This window comes from Condylura cristata, unplaced genomic scaffold (genome assembly GCF_000260355.1).
Source record: "Condylura cristata isolate star-nosed mole 26May11 unplaced genomic scaffold, ConCri1.0 scaffold00024, whole genome shotgun sequence".
NCBI classification, from domain to species: domain Eukaryota; kingdom Metazoa; phylum Chordata; class Mammalia; order Eulipotyphla; family Talpidae; genus Condylura; species Condylura cristata.
Window position 1 is genome coordinate 18,043,025 of NW_004567125.1, and position 13,282 is coordinate 18,056,306.

Consider the following 13,282-nt stretch of genomic DNA (forward strand, 5'->3'; position numbering starts at 1 on the left):
CAGGAATATTTTACCAAGCTATCCTAGACCTTTACTTTATACATAATTCTGCACATCCACAAAAATGCCATCATCACAGCAGAAGATATCTTCACCAAAATAAGTATAATCAGTCACACACAAATTCTGTTCACCATTTCTTCATTGACAGCTATTTCATATCTACAGACTAGCTCCTGTTCATGGAGCTTGATTAGACAATAGCAGAATAATCATAATACTTTTGAAATAAAACCAAAAAATAAAAATTATGAAAAAAATAAACCCAGTTTGTAGAAAAACATGGAAACTCTCAGATACAAAACCACCTTGCTGATTAAGAATATTCATAAAAGATGCTGTATATATACATAATGGAATATTACTCAGCAGTCAAAAAGACAAACTCATGCCATTCACAGCAACATGGATGCAGCTAGAAGGGATCATGCTCAGTGAAATTAGCCAGCATAGTTTGCATGAAAATGACGAATGATGAAAAAATATATATAAAATTTTTAAAATATGAAAAAAGAATTTTCATAAAGCCCTCTACATAGGATTTGTAAGAGAAATAAAAATAAAAAAGAATGTTCATCATTGCTCAAAACCAGTTTATCAGAGTCAAAAATATTTATTATGAATAATATCAATTAGTAGTTAACATTTTTTCGTATAATTTTCATTTCTGTCTCTTTTTGTTCATTTCTGTCTCTTAATATGAATAAAATATTAAAGAATAGTTAACAAAGTCAATAATACATTGTATGTGATAATCACAAATTAGCATTAAAATTAATTTGAGTTCAACTTTCACATCATTTTTTCACTCATCCTTTATAACACGGGATCAATATTATTGCTACATTTTACAAATGAGGAAGCTGAGGCTCAGATTGGCTACATAATTTACACAAGGTGAAATGTCCACAAAAACATGGAGAAAAGTAGATCTGAATGGCTCTGGAAGCCACACCGGTTGCTGCAGCAACTGCCTCCTCATAAAGCTGGAGCTCCCAGAAAATTGGCAGCACAGAGTAGGACCTCATTCAATACTACTAGTTATCATTAATGACAATGTGTTTCCAAATGATCAATTTAGCATCATGAATTTGTAGTTCAAAGGCAAAGAAATGTATCTTGACAGGAAAAAAATGTGTTTTAATTTAATGAACATCTCAAGCTTGAATAGATTATTTCCCTTTCTTAGCACGCTTCAGTTGTTTACCGACAACCAGCAAGTTATAGTTACTCCTTTTTCTCTTTTCGAAGCACAAAAAGCCAAAAATATTATTTATGGGCTCAGAAATTCTGTGCCTTTCAGATGTTTACTTTAGTATTTCCAGTTTTCTGATCTAGCCTCAATAACAATTACTGCAAACTTCTGTTTTTAAGTGCAGTATTATATTTTGGTTTCTTTTGGAAAACACCGCTGGGAACACAGTTATAGTGACGCATCTTCAAGAGGAAGTGAGTAAGTTTTATTAGGACTCCTCCTCCTCTTAAGAGGTTGGAAGGTTAGGAAACCCTAGCAGTCAAAAATAGCTTAGCCACTTAAGAAGCGTAAACTTGTTCCCTTTCAACAGAGCAAAATGAAAGGTAATAAAAAAAAATTAAGAAGCAAAGTCTGAAAATAGCACTCTTTTCATTCAACATGGATCCTCAATCTTTAGCTCAAAATTGGCATCTCCTTAGGATCAAATTACTATTTTTTTTTTTTTTTTTAAAGATTTATTTATTTGTACATACAGAACTGGGGTACAGGCCAGAGGCTCAGGGGTGGCGAGAGGCTTCACCAGAGACAGAGTGGGGAGCAGAACAGGTAGATCGACGAAGTACACTGCTGAGGGGAGCAGCGGGCGGGTCAGGAGAGGTCTGCCACGCCATGTGGTCTCCTCCGGAGCAGGCGGGAATCGAACTCATGCAGAAGTGGCTTTAGCTTCTCAGTGCTGTGCTTTAACCCGCTGCGCCACCAAGGAGGGCCGAATTACTATTTCTTTTAATCCTTCATCTCTAAAGGGTCTTTCTTTCACTACCCTTGAAGATGTAGAAGATTAAAACTGCCCATTTAAAATCAGATGTGAGTTCTATTTCTCCTCCTGACACTTGACCAGTTGTGTAAAATAGAGAAAAGAACAAGTTCCTTCCTAATTCACATGAAGGAAACTCCTTTATAAAGAACAAAGGCTATATCAGGGGTTCCCGATGGCTTTTACTCCCCTGGGAAATAGCTGGCAATATCTCAGTTACATTTGGTTGTCACAGCTGGGAATGCAGGTGCTACTTGACATTTAACAGGTCAAAGCCAGATACACATCCTACAATGTATAGGGCAGCCTGCTACCTCAAAGAATAATCCAGCCCAAAATGCCAACAGTGACACCATTGAGAAACCCTGCTCTAAACATAGGCAAGCTAGCCTCAGCTTTCCCAACCAATGCGTCAGACCCTGGGAAATCTCCTTGGGGTGTCAGAATGACTGTGACCCTAAAATGCATTTCTTAGATCTAGCTCTTCCTACCCAGCAAGAGTGAAGAATCAAAGCAGCTCCCCTGAACCCTAGCCCAGAGAACCCCCCCCCGCCCCGCCCCAGCTTGCACTTGCACAGGGCTGAGAAACGCTCCCCAGAGTTAAATGTACTAACACTCCCCTTCCCTAGCTGCTTTCCTGGAAAACTGAGTGGTCACTAACATTCTCTCAACTCAGCTGGGTTGAATGTGCACCTCTAAACAAACTATTTGAGTACTGACCTGCTGGCATTTAGGAAAGAAACAGAAAATATTACAGATTTCTATGTTTCTTGTTTAATAAATAAAATCCCTGCCATCACTAACTGCAAACTTAGGATATAGTGGATAACTCAAATAGCCAGTTGAGAAATCCCAGCTGTGATACTTGGAGTGGATAGGATATGAATCAGAAGAGACAGAAACATCTCCGGGCATAGGGAATAACAAAAGAGGGTGGCAATTGACAATCAGGATGATTGTGAATTTCGTGTGTCAGCTGACTAGATGACAAGGTACCTCTACATTTGGTCAAACAATATTCTGGGATTCTGTGAGGGGTGTCTGGGGGTGAGATTAACATCTGAATTGGTCAAACAAGTGAAGCACATGGCTTTGTGTGAGCAGGTCCCCTTCAGTCAGTTGCACCTTCGAATAGAACAAAATCATGTCCCAGCGGAAGAGGGAACTTCTGCCTGTCTACCTTCAAGTTGGGCATCAGGTTTTTCCTGCATTCAGGCTCAGACAGAAGCATGGGGTCCTTCAGAGTCTTGAGCCTGCTGGGGTTTTGTTCTTGTTTTTTTAATTGAAGATAGTTTGTATCATTGTTTGCTTTTCAGGAGTAGAAGCCCACCCTCACCATCATGCATCTCCACCAAAGCACTTGTAATCACCACCATAGTCCATTAGCTCCCTCCCTCCCTCTCTGGAGTCCTCAGTTCTGTATTCAGCTTCCCAAGGGTTTGTTTTTAAGTTTGGTTTTATCTGACCCTTTGATTTCTCTGTGTTCCACTAGGTGTTCTATCATCAAGTATTTGTCTTTCTCCTTCTGACATATTCCATTTAACATAATACCATACAACTCCATCCTTGTTGCAAACGGCAAGTCTGTCCTTTCTGATTGCTGAGTAGTATTCCATTATATATACAGCAGTCTGCTCTTTTGGTTCTCAAGCTTGCTGATAGCACACGTGGGATTTCCCAGCCTCCAGAACTGTGTGAGCCAGTCCTTATAAAAAGTGTATTTACATACATGTCAGTACGTATGTATAGTATACAAACACATATATGCACACTCATGCACACACACCATGCTATTGGTTCTGTTTTTCTGGAGTAGTCCACCTAATACAGCAAAAGTAAAGTACAAGAAGTAGCGCTAAAGGTAGCCCATTTGAGATGGTGGGCATGACTTTTCTAAAAATGGGGGGTTGTTTTCAGAAGACTGAACTCTTAGCAGATCCCCAGAATGGATAAATTTGCAAGAGAAAAATGAAGAAATTGGGACTGATTTCTATGTTCCTCAGATTAAAAAAAAAAAATGAGGAAGCAGGCATAAGAAAAAGCTTTCATTTCTCTCTCTGGAGGGCTCCCTCCAAGTCATATCCTGAGTTGGCAAAGAAAGTTGAGTGGGGAAGAGAGCAAGCTGGAATGGGGAGAGCAGAGATAAATAGATGGGTAGACATCCTTTTCTTCCCTCTCCCTTTTTGCCCATCCCTCAATTTTGCCAGCAGAGAGGGAACCATGTCTATTAGTGCTGCAGCTGGCAAGCAGGAGACAGCCCCCCTCCTTCTTAGCTGCATGGGGCAAACAGGACCCATAGGAGGAGATTAACCATGTGTCAGTGAGCCATGAGATAAGACAGATGGAGATATAGAGCAATAATAGGATTTCAGAAACTTAAAACAGATGGTAGAGCTTTATATGTACTTACCAGCTGACATTTAGCAAGTACATCTGGTAGAGATCCCTTGCCAGAAAATAACTATAGTCTTGTGAGTATCAGACTTAGCTGTAACATCTTCTGCCCAACTGGGGTGAGCATCAACGTGGTCAGAAAACTTACAAAATAATAAATTAAGCCTCAGCTTGTACCCCTAAGCAAGTTACTTCACTCTTCCAGGCCTCAGTTTGTGATTTTCACATTGGAGGCACCCTTTCTCAGAACTGTTATAAGATAGAAAGATGTCTTAGTGTTAGACAAATCCCTGTATAGAGTAATAGCCCTATAAATATTATTTTCCTTCCTGGGCTCCATGACTCCCTTCTGGCTTAAAATTGCTCCAGACTCTACTGTCGAGTGTATTAACCATTTTTCTGGCCCCAACTCTTGTCCCAGATTCCATGTCCTAGGTCCTGCAGGTGTTTCCTCCCTCTTCCTGCCAGTGTCTATGACTCTTGGTTCACCCCTAAAATTCCTCATCCCCTGCCCTGATTAATTCTATTTCTACCCTGCTTTTCTAGAGTATGATGACATCACACCCTGGGACAGTCTATTAAATCTAGTTTCTGGTCTGAAAATATCAATCTTCATGTTTAACTTTGGGGGAGTCTAGTGAAGATGACCCCCAGCAGCCTCTTCTCCTGCACTTGTATGATTCTGTGAGTGTGGATATCCCTCCAGGGGGCTTGTTCGGAAATAGCCACAGTTCCCACAAGAAGTCACTTGGACTAGGAAGTGGCCACAAGGCCTGCTTTCTGGAAGTCACAGGCACTTATGTTCCTTCCCCAGATATCTGATAGATGTGCGATGTTTTGATGTGCTAATGATTGCCCAGTCTGTGGGCTTTTCCTTCCTTCAGCAGCTTCTTTATTTGAGGACAAGGATCACCACATATAAAGTATATTATTATATCATGTTTGTTTCTAACAGTGGGAATGAATCCTAAGTTCAATTCATCCTTCCCCTTAACAAAACCACAGCCATAATAATGCATTATGTAAAAACTCCAAGTTCAAATTCTTATAAGATAAAAATATTTCTCGGGGCCCTCCCTGGTGGCGCAGTGGGTTAAAGCACTGCACTAAGAAGCTAAAGCCACTTCCGCATGAGTTCGATTCCCACCTGCTCCGGAGGTGACCACATGGTGCGGCAGACCTCTCCTGACCCGCCTGCTGCTCCCCTCAGCAGTGTACTTCGTCGATCTGCCTGTTCTGCTCCCCACTCTGTCTCTGGTGAATCCTCTCACCCTCCACATCTCTGGCCTGTACCCCAGTTCTGTATGAATAAATAAATCTTTAAAAAAAAATTTCTCAAGCACTTGGCTTTCCTCAGTAACTCCTTACTTTCTCTGTCAGCCACCTTTCCTCATCTCATACTTGATGATTACAAATTTCATCATTTTGACCTGACTAACACCCTCTCTCAACAGATGACCTAGGCTCCCACATACCAAGGAAACAGGTCTTTAACCAAAAACTCCAGCTTCCCTTTCCTTCACTTCCTAATATTTACAATGCAACTGAACAGTAACCAGAAAACAAGAGTTCTGCAGATTCTCAGAAGAAGCCTGTTTGTTGGCCTGGGGGAAAAGCCCTACCCAGAAATCTGGAAGTGATTCTTTGGTGTTAGTGATTGGCTCAAAACAACATTCACTGAGAGAGAGGGAAAGTTAGTTATTACCACCAACCAAAATAAAATGGTTTCTTCCCCTTAGCAAGTCAGCACTCGGCAGAGTCTAAGGAAGGGGCTTAGTCACTACTCTGCCTGCAATCCATTAGCTGAGCAATGAGGATTCTAAGAAGGAATTGGGTCAAATGAGAGTTCTGGCATTTCTTTAAAAGTTCTCATACTTTTGCCTTCAATTTTTCTGTTTCCCATCCCTTGTTCATGTGTTTCACCATATTTATTGACTTTCTATATGCTAGCACCTGATCAGATAGAAGTGATTAACAAAGAGTCAAAGTACTGTTCTCATGAAACAGTACTCTGGAAGTAAATGGAGTAAATGAATGCATTGTGTGACAGAAGGAGGTATTACTAGGCCAAAAAATTAGGGGGATGGGACACTCTGGTGGGAAAGGGAGTTGATAACTACAAATAAGCTAAGCAGGGAAGAGCTATCTGATCATGTGCCCAGTGAGTAAGTCCTAAAGGAAATAAGGGCTTTAGCCAGGCAGGTATCTGTGAGAAGACCACTACAGGTGAAAGACCCTGAGGTGGTAGGCAGTTTTAAGCATTCAAGGGACAAGAAAGGAGCCTAGTGTGACTGAAGCAGAGTGACGAGGAGAAAAGTGGGGAGAAAAGAGGTCAGAAGGCTAATTGAAGCCATATTGTGGTCATTTACTAAACCACTGTGATTAACTTGGCTGTGATTGGGATAAGAAGGGACATCAATAGATGATTCTGATAAGAGATATGGCAGGTAAAATATGTAATATGTCAGATGTTGGAAGCCATTGTGGAGAAAGAAAGAGAGCCAGTGGGAGAAGAAAGAGAGATGCCACCAGGGAGACACTGGTGGTTAGCATTTGCCCTGGTCGCTCTGCCTCAAATACAACTGATTCTTAAAGCTCAGATGACATCTCTGAGAAATGGTCTCTGAATCTCCCGTCTCAGCTTTGTAAGAATGAATCTTTTCTCTGCCCTCATTGCCCCCTTGATAATCTTTACTTATAGCAGTTATCACACTGAAATATGACAAACTGTTTATCAGGTCTCTAATAGTGCTTGCAAAATGTTTGTGTAAAAAAATGAAAGGATGGATAGTGGGTGGGTGGATGGGTGAATAGGTGGGTAACTGAATGGATGAGTGTTGGATGAGTGAATGGATGAGAAAGTGTTGGAGTGGGTGGATAATGGGTAGATGAATAGAATAGAAGCAGAACAAATGGAAGTAAAAAGACAGTTCAGAAGCTAGCTGGAATAGTGGTGGTAACATTGGAAATAAAAGGGAAGAGGCAGATCTTAGGGACATTTGAAAACGAAATTGACATATCTGGTATGATATGAAGGTTAACATGGCCAAGGAGAAAAAGGACCTCAAATGATCTCAAAAACTTACGTGAAATGGAAATTCTTCAAGAAGCTTTTTTAGAAATTGTTTAAGCATGGCTAAGTCTTAACTTATCTATTTTAACAACCTTTTACTAAGTTTTTGCTAAGCTTTATTACCTGTGCTAAGTGCTAGTAACAAGAATCTAGATCAATCATGATCTCTGTCCTTCAGAGCATACAAGACATGAGAGCACACAAAACAAGACCATAGTAAAGTTGCACTGAGGTAATAATGTAGGTTAAAATTGTAAAAATAAATATGCAGGAACTTCAATACCTAAAGTTGACAGAATGAGCCTGTTTTAGGTGCAACTAGCTTTGCACCTAAATATCTAGACCCTGAGAAAACTAAATTCTCTAAGCTTGACTGTCTTCAATTGCAGAGAGCAAGACCCCAAGACCCACTTTGTGAAGTTGTTTATATAATGGGGCAATATATGGGAAAACATCTGGAATGAAATTTTGGAATACCAGGAGCTTTAAGAATATCACTTGGCTTCATTCTCTTTTAGTCCAAAGACAGTATATGGCAGGATTGCCTCATGGGTCTCAAGGCTTAAAAATTTGCAGCAATGTATTTTCACATACTTCGCTTGTTTTGTGCTATAATCCATACTGACACTTGTTTTCCAGAGAAAACATTTCTCATTTGAACATCTGGAGACCAAATGTACTATGAGAAGACAGATGCGAATATGACATTACTTTTCATCTCTAGCCTACTCAGAAAAAGTAAAAATAATTTTAAAGTTCTATGCTAACTTTCGATTCTCACACAGGTAGGACTTACCACAATCAGTGACATGGTTTCATCAAATCACAAGCAAAGTCATAGAAATAACCATGTCTTTTCAATCTCACTCATGGGAACTGTTTTCCCAGTTATAGCTTCAAGTATATTTTTCAATGCTGAATCTTTACATGGTGACTCTATTGAAATTTCAGTCACATCTGTCAAAGGAGAAATTTAAGGTATCTGCATGTAGACCTTCTATCCAAAAAGTTAGGCACACACGGTCTAGGTTTATCCAAGGACACTTTGCAATGAAAAATATGTATGAAGAATGGAAAATGTGCCTGTAACATATCAAAACCTATGGTCCATTTATTTTTTCCATTTGTCCATAAGAGGCAAAACAAAAGAAGAATGCACAGGGCTCGTACAGAAAAAACCCCATACATCTTATGGGGAAAAATGACTCCAGCAGAAATATGTGTTTGACATCAAATATTTTAGGGAGGAAAAGTGGCTTCAACATTGGTAACAAAGAGATATGGAACTGAAATTAAAGTGAGTACCATTTCCAGAAACCCTTCCAGAGGTAGACCAGAAAGGCCAGCAGAAGGCTGAGCTGTGTTGGCCAGTCTATGGCAGAGGCAGCAAAGGTTATCACCTAGGAAGGGTCTGAGCAGGCTGTGCTGCCCCCATCCTGAAGGAAGCAGGAGAGTGGTCCTGAGAGTGAGGGCAGAAACTGGGGTGAGAGGGACCAACGAGAACATAGTTAGGACCAGAAGAAGAGAGTAAAGGAATGAGGAGGCATATATGTGGTTCACCTTCCTCAGTACCTAAGATGAGGCCTGGTCTCCCCACCCCACTCCTATGAATAAGTTAGTTTATAAATGGAGGTGATGGCATTCTCACCTCCACCCTCTCTGCACACCTACTTGAGCCCTTTATGAAAAGAACTGCTTCAACAGCTCACACAAATCAGCTAGGTATTCTAGCCAGAGAAGAGTGACAAGTTTTCAGCACGGAGCGGGTTGTGAAAAACTGTCTGCATACTTCACTGTGGAGTGCTAGACCAGCAGTCCAACCAACAATTATCACATACCCTAAAAATACAAAACTTTCTCTGATTTTTGTCCCCATTCCCACAAAGGAGCTATCTAAAACAAATGCACTGGAAGGCCAAAAGGATAGTCCATGCCTGTTATCAAGTGTTACTTGTTCCTTACCTTGAATTTGATCTTTCAGATCACTTTATATACAATTAGGTGGTATCCCTCATGGGTATAGAAGGGAACTGATGGAATTCAGACTCCCTAAGATTCAGAAGCACTAATGCTCCTGAAACAGCTTCCTAGAGAGAGAGAAAGAAGGACACTGGTTTCAATTAAAAATAAAAAACTCAATGGATTATCTTTTAAGTTATAAGCCCACTCCCCTGCATGGCCATTGACTACTGTTGGGAAAACATAATTAAAAACAAATCCTCCTGAAACTCAAGAAAATCTATCTTCAAAAGTTGAAGAGAAAGGAAATAGACTTATTGAATAAGCACTAAACCATAGCGTGATGCAAGTCCCAGGTAATCCAGTAAAGCTATTACAAGGAAATCTCATCCTTTTATATGATCAAGCAGACATGTTCTCCAGATAAACAATAATTAGGTGTATTCAACAGCACCTCTGGCACACAGGGTGAACCCTAAATTCCCCTGGTATTTGGGTAGCCACCATATTTGCTACTTGCCTTTTTTTTTTTTTTTTGAAGGATTTATTCATACAGAACTGGGGTACAGGCCAGAGGTGCAGGGGCAGTGAGAGGATTCCCCAGAGACAGAGTGGGTAGCAGAACAGGCTGACTGACGAAGTACACTGCTGAGGGGAGCAGCGGGCTGGTCAAGAGAGGTCTGCCGCTCCATGTGGATCTCCTCCCGGGGTGGGGATTGAACTCGCACTGAAGTGGCTGCCGCCAGTTTGCTACAGTACTTCCTCCTTACCCATTGTGCCACCAAGGAGGGCCTGGGCTAATTGCCTTTGCCAAAGAACAAATAAATTTCTCATCGCTTACTCCGGCATAGGTTAGCGACTCAGAATCAGTCACATGCCAATTAGTGGCTGGGAAGTTGCGTTCTTCCTTCCTTGGTTACTTTTCCCAAGTACTTGAAAGAAGAGTCTTGAGTTGTAAAACTGTCAAGAGTTTTATTTTGCTTTTAAAAATATTTATAGACATCTCAACCGATCAGAGAAAGAATTCACATTTTTTTAAGTAAATGTGCTAAAGAAAGAGGGAGGAACCCTGCAAGCACCAACAAAAATTCAGTTTATTCTTTTTTTCTATTTGTACTTACCTTTATACTATCTCCGCCTTATTTACCACAGTATTTTCAGTCCATGAAAAATTGCTCTCTACAAAAAAAGAAAAGAAAATGTATGAAGTTTAACAAGAATACACAAAACAATTATTTCAGGGTTCTGGAAATTAATTAATAATTAACTAAAAAATGAGAAGCATTTGTTCATAGGAAACTGCTAGAATTTTAGCTAAGATATCAGCAGTTGGTAGTCTTACATGGAGTTGCTTTCATCCTTTGCCCTGTCCCCTACCAGGCAAGTGAGCAAGAACTATAGTTTTAACCAGTTTGCAGGTGCCTGGATAAGCAAACAGCTTTGCCACAAGAGGGACAGGGGAGGGATGGGAAGATCCATGACTTTGTCAGCCACAAGCTCAGCAGGAAATGAAAATGTGCTGAGACTCAGTAGGAGCTCAATGGGGAAAACCTGAAATTTTACTAGTCTGACATTGAGGTCATGTCTGTGGTAAGTGGTCATCAAGCTATCCATTTAACAGGAAGATGTCAGAAGTATGAGTGCCAAATAAAGGCAAAGATAAGTTCACTGGACTTCTCTGACTGGCTAACAAACACATAGGCATTGGGGACACATGAGAAAACCCCGTGGGGTGGATAAAGTAACAGCCAAGAGATTTCCATGCAAAATTCAGTGGCTGCAGCAGTGAAGGTGCTCCCAACCCGCAGATCTATCAGCAGAAAGAAATGAAATGTTTGCTCACAGCTCATTGTGGGCACCAGGCCCCACGTACCTGCAAAGAGGTAGGAAAGTGACAGTCCCCTTATCCTGGAAGAAGAGGAACGTTGGGTATGGATAAGCTGTAAAACTGTCTACCAAACTGATTCTTCCATCATCTAAAGATGATGAGTTCTGAGAATTCATCTAGAGAATTGTGTTCTGTCCCCAGCAGTCCACTTGAAAATCCTACTAGGATTTTTGAAAAAACAAGTCCAAAATCTGAACCTGAGCTTAATACATGCTCATCAAACCCCTTTGTTACCTGGACCTGCCTCCCTCCTCAGACTCAGGTCCTGCTGCTCTTCACCACATCCTGATTATGACAGTTACACCGGATTTTCCATCTCCGCACGCCATGATCACTCTGCGCCCTAACCCATTCTGTTCCTGTTGCCTGGCACACTCTTGCCTGGCACACTCTTGCCTGGTCTCTTCTTGCCTAATTACCACTCACCATTCAGAGCTCATCCAAAGTGCCCTTCTCAGTTATGTTCCCCCTTTCATGGCTCCAAAACACCTTAAATTTTTCTGTTGCACTTGATTGGTTCACCTATTATTTGCAAACATTTTTTTAAATGTTTTTCTTCCCTACTAAAGAATGTTTACAGACTATATCAGTTTTGTTTTTGTTTTTGTTTTTCTTTTTAGGACATATCCGGAGAGAAATAGTAGAAGAAAGGAAAGAAGTTTTATGTTTTTTGAACTTTAACTGAAGCAGAGCCTAAATGGTTAAGTTGTTCTTAGAACCTAAAGAACAGAACAAAAATGAAAAAAGAAAAACTTATCCAAATGGTTTTCTGAAACTTGACTTTTACAGACACAGCAAAAATTGGAGACTAGCTGAGCTCCAACACGGGCTGGGGACTGAGAACACAGAGAAGGAAGAACCCACCAATAGATATTAACAACTCAGCCCTCCCTGGTGGCAGTGGGTTAAAGTGCAGCACTATGAAGCTATCCCCAGCCACTGGAATATGAGTTTGATCCCCAGCCAAGGAGGTGACCCACATGGTGCAGCAGACCTCTACTGACTTGTCCACTGCTCCCCTCAGCAGTGTATTTCAGTGGATCCGCCTGTTCTGCTCCCCACTCTGTTTCTGGTGAATCCCCCCACACCTTTGGCCTGTACCCCAGTTCATGTATGCATAAGTAAATAAATCTCTTTTAAAATTTTGACTCCTCTTTTTTCTCAACCCTGAGGACAAGGTCAGCAGCACAGTTCCTGACACACAACGGATATTCAGTAAATACTGACTGTATGAGTTTCTTATAGATGCTGAAATTACTACCAATTAGCACAAGCATTACCACAAATATAATTTTATAAGGACTACACCTGAGAGAATAAGTCAAACACTGTACAAAAATGAGCAATGATGTAAGGAAAATTAATAAAAAATTTTTAAAAATGGAAATCACCACAAACAGCACAAATGTACTGACTATTCTCAAGGTTGAGTTTTACCTCAGATGCAGGTGAGCTTGACATTCCCACTGGAGGGGAAAATGTAGGGGAGAGGTCCCCTGCATTCTTTTTTTTTTTTAAAGATTTATTTATTTGTACATACAGAACTGGGGTACAAGCCAGAGGTACGGGGATGGTGAGAAGATTTACCAGAGTGGCAGAATGGGAAGCAGAACAAGCAGATCGATGGAGTACACTGCTGAGAGGAGCAGTGGGTGGGCCAGGAGAGGTCTGCCGCACCATGTGGGTCACATATGGGGCGGCAGGTTGCGAACTCATGCGGAAGTGGCTTTAGCTTCTTAGTGCTCTGCTTTTACCTGCTGAGCCACCAGGGAGGACCCCCCTGCATTCTTTAGCTCCCAGTCCTCTCCCAGAAAGGCCATCTTTCTGTGACCTCCAGTTTCATCATCTCTCCTGCCTTCTCTCCCCTTATAAAGATCCCTGTGATTACTTGGACCTACTTGGCCACGTAATTCAGGTAATCTCCCCATCTCCAACACCCTAACTCAATCACATCTGCAA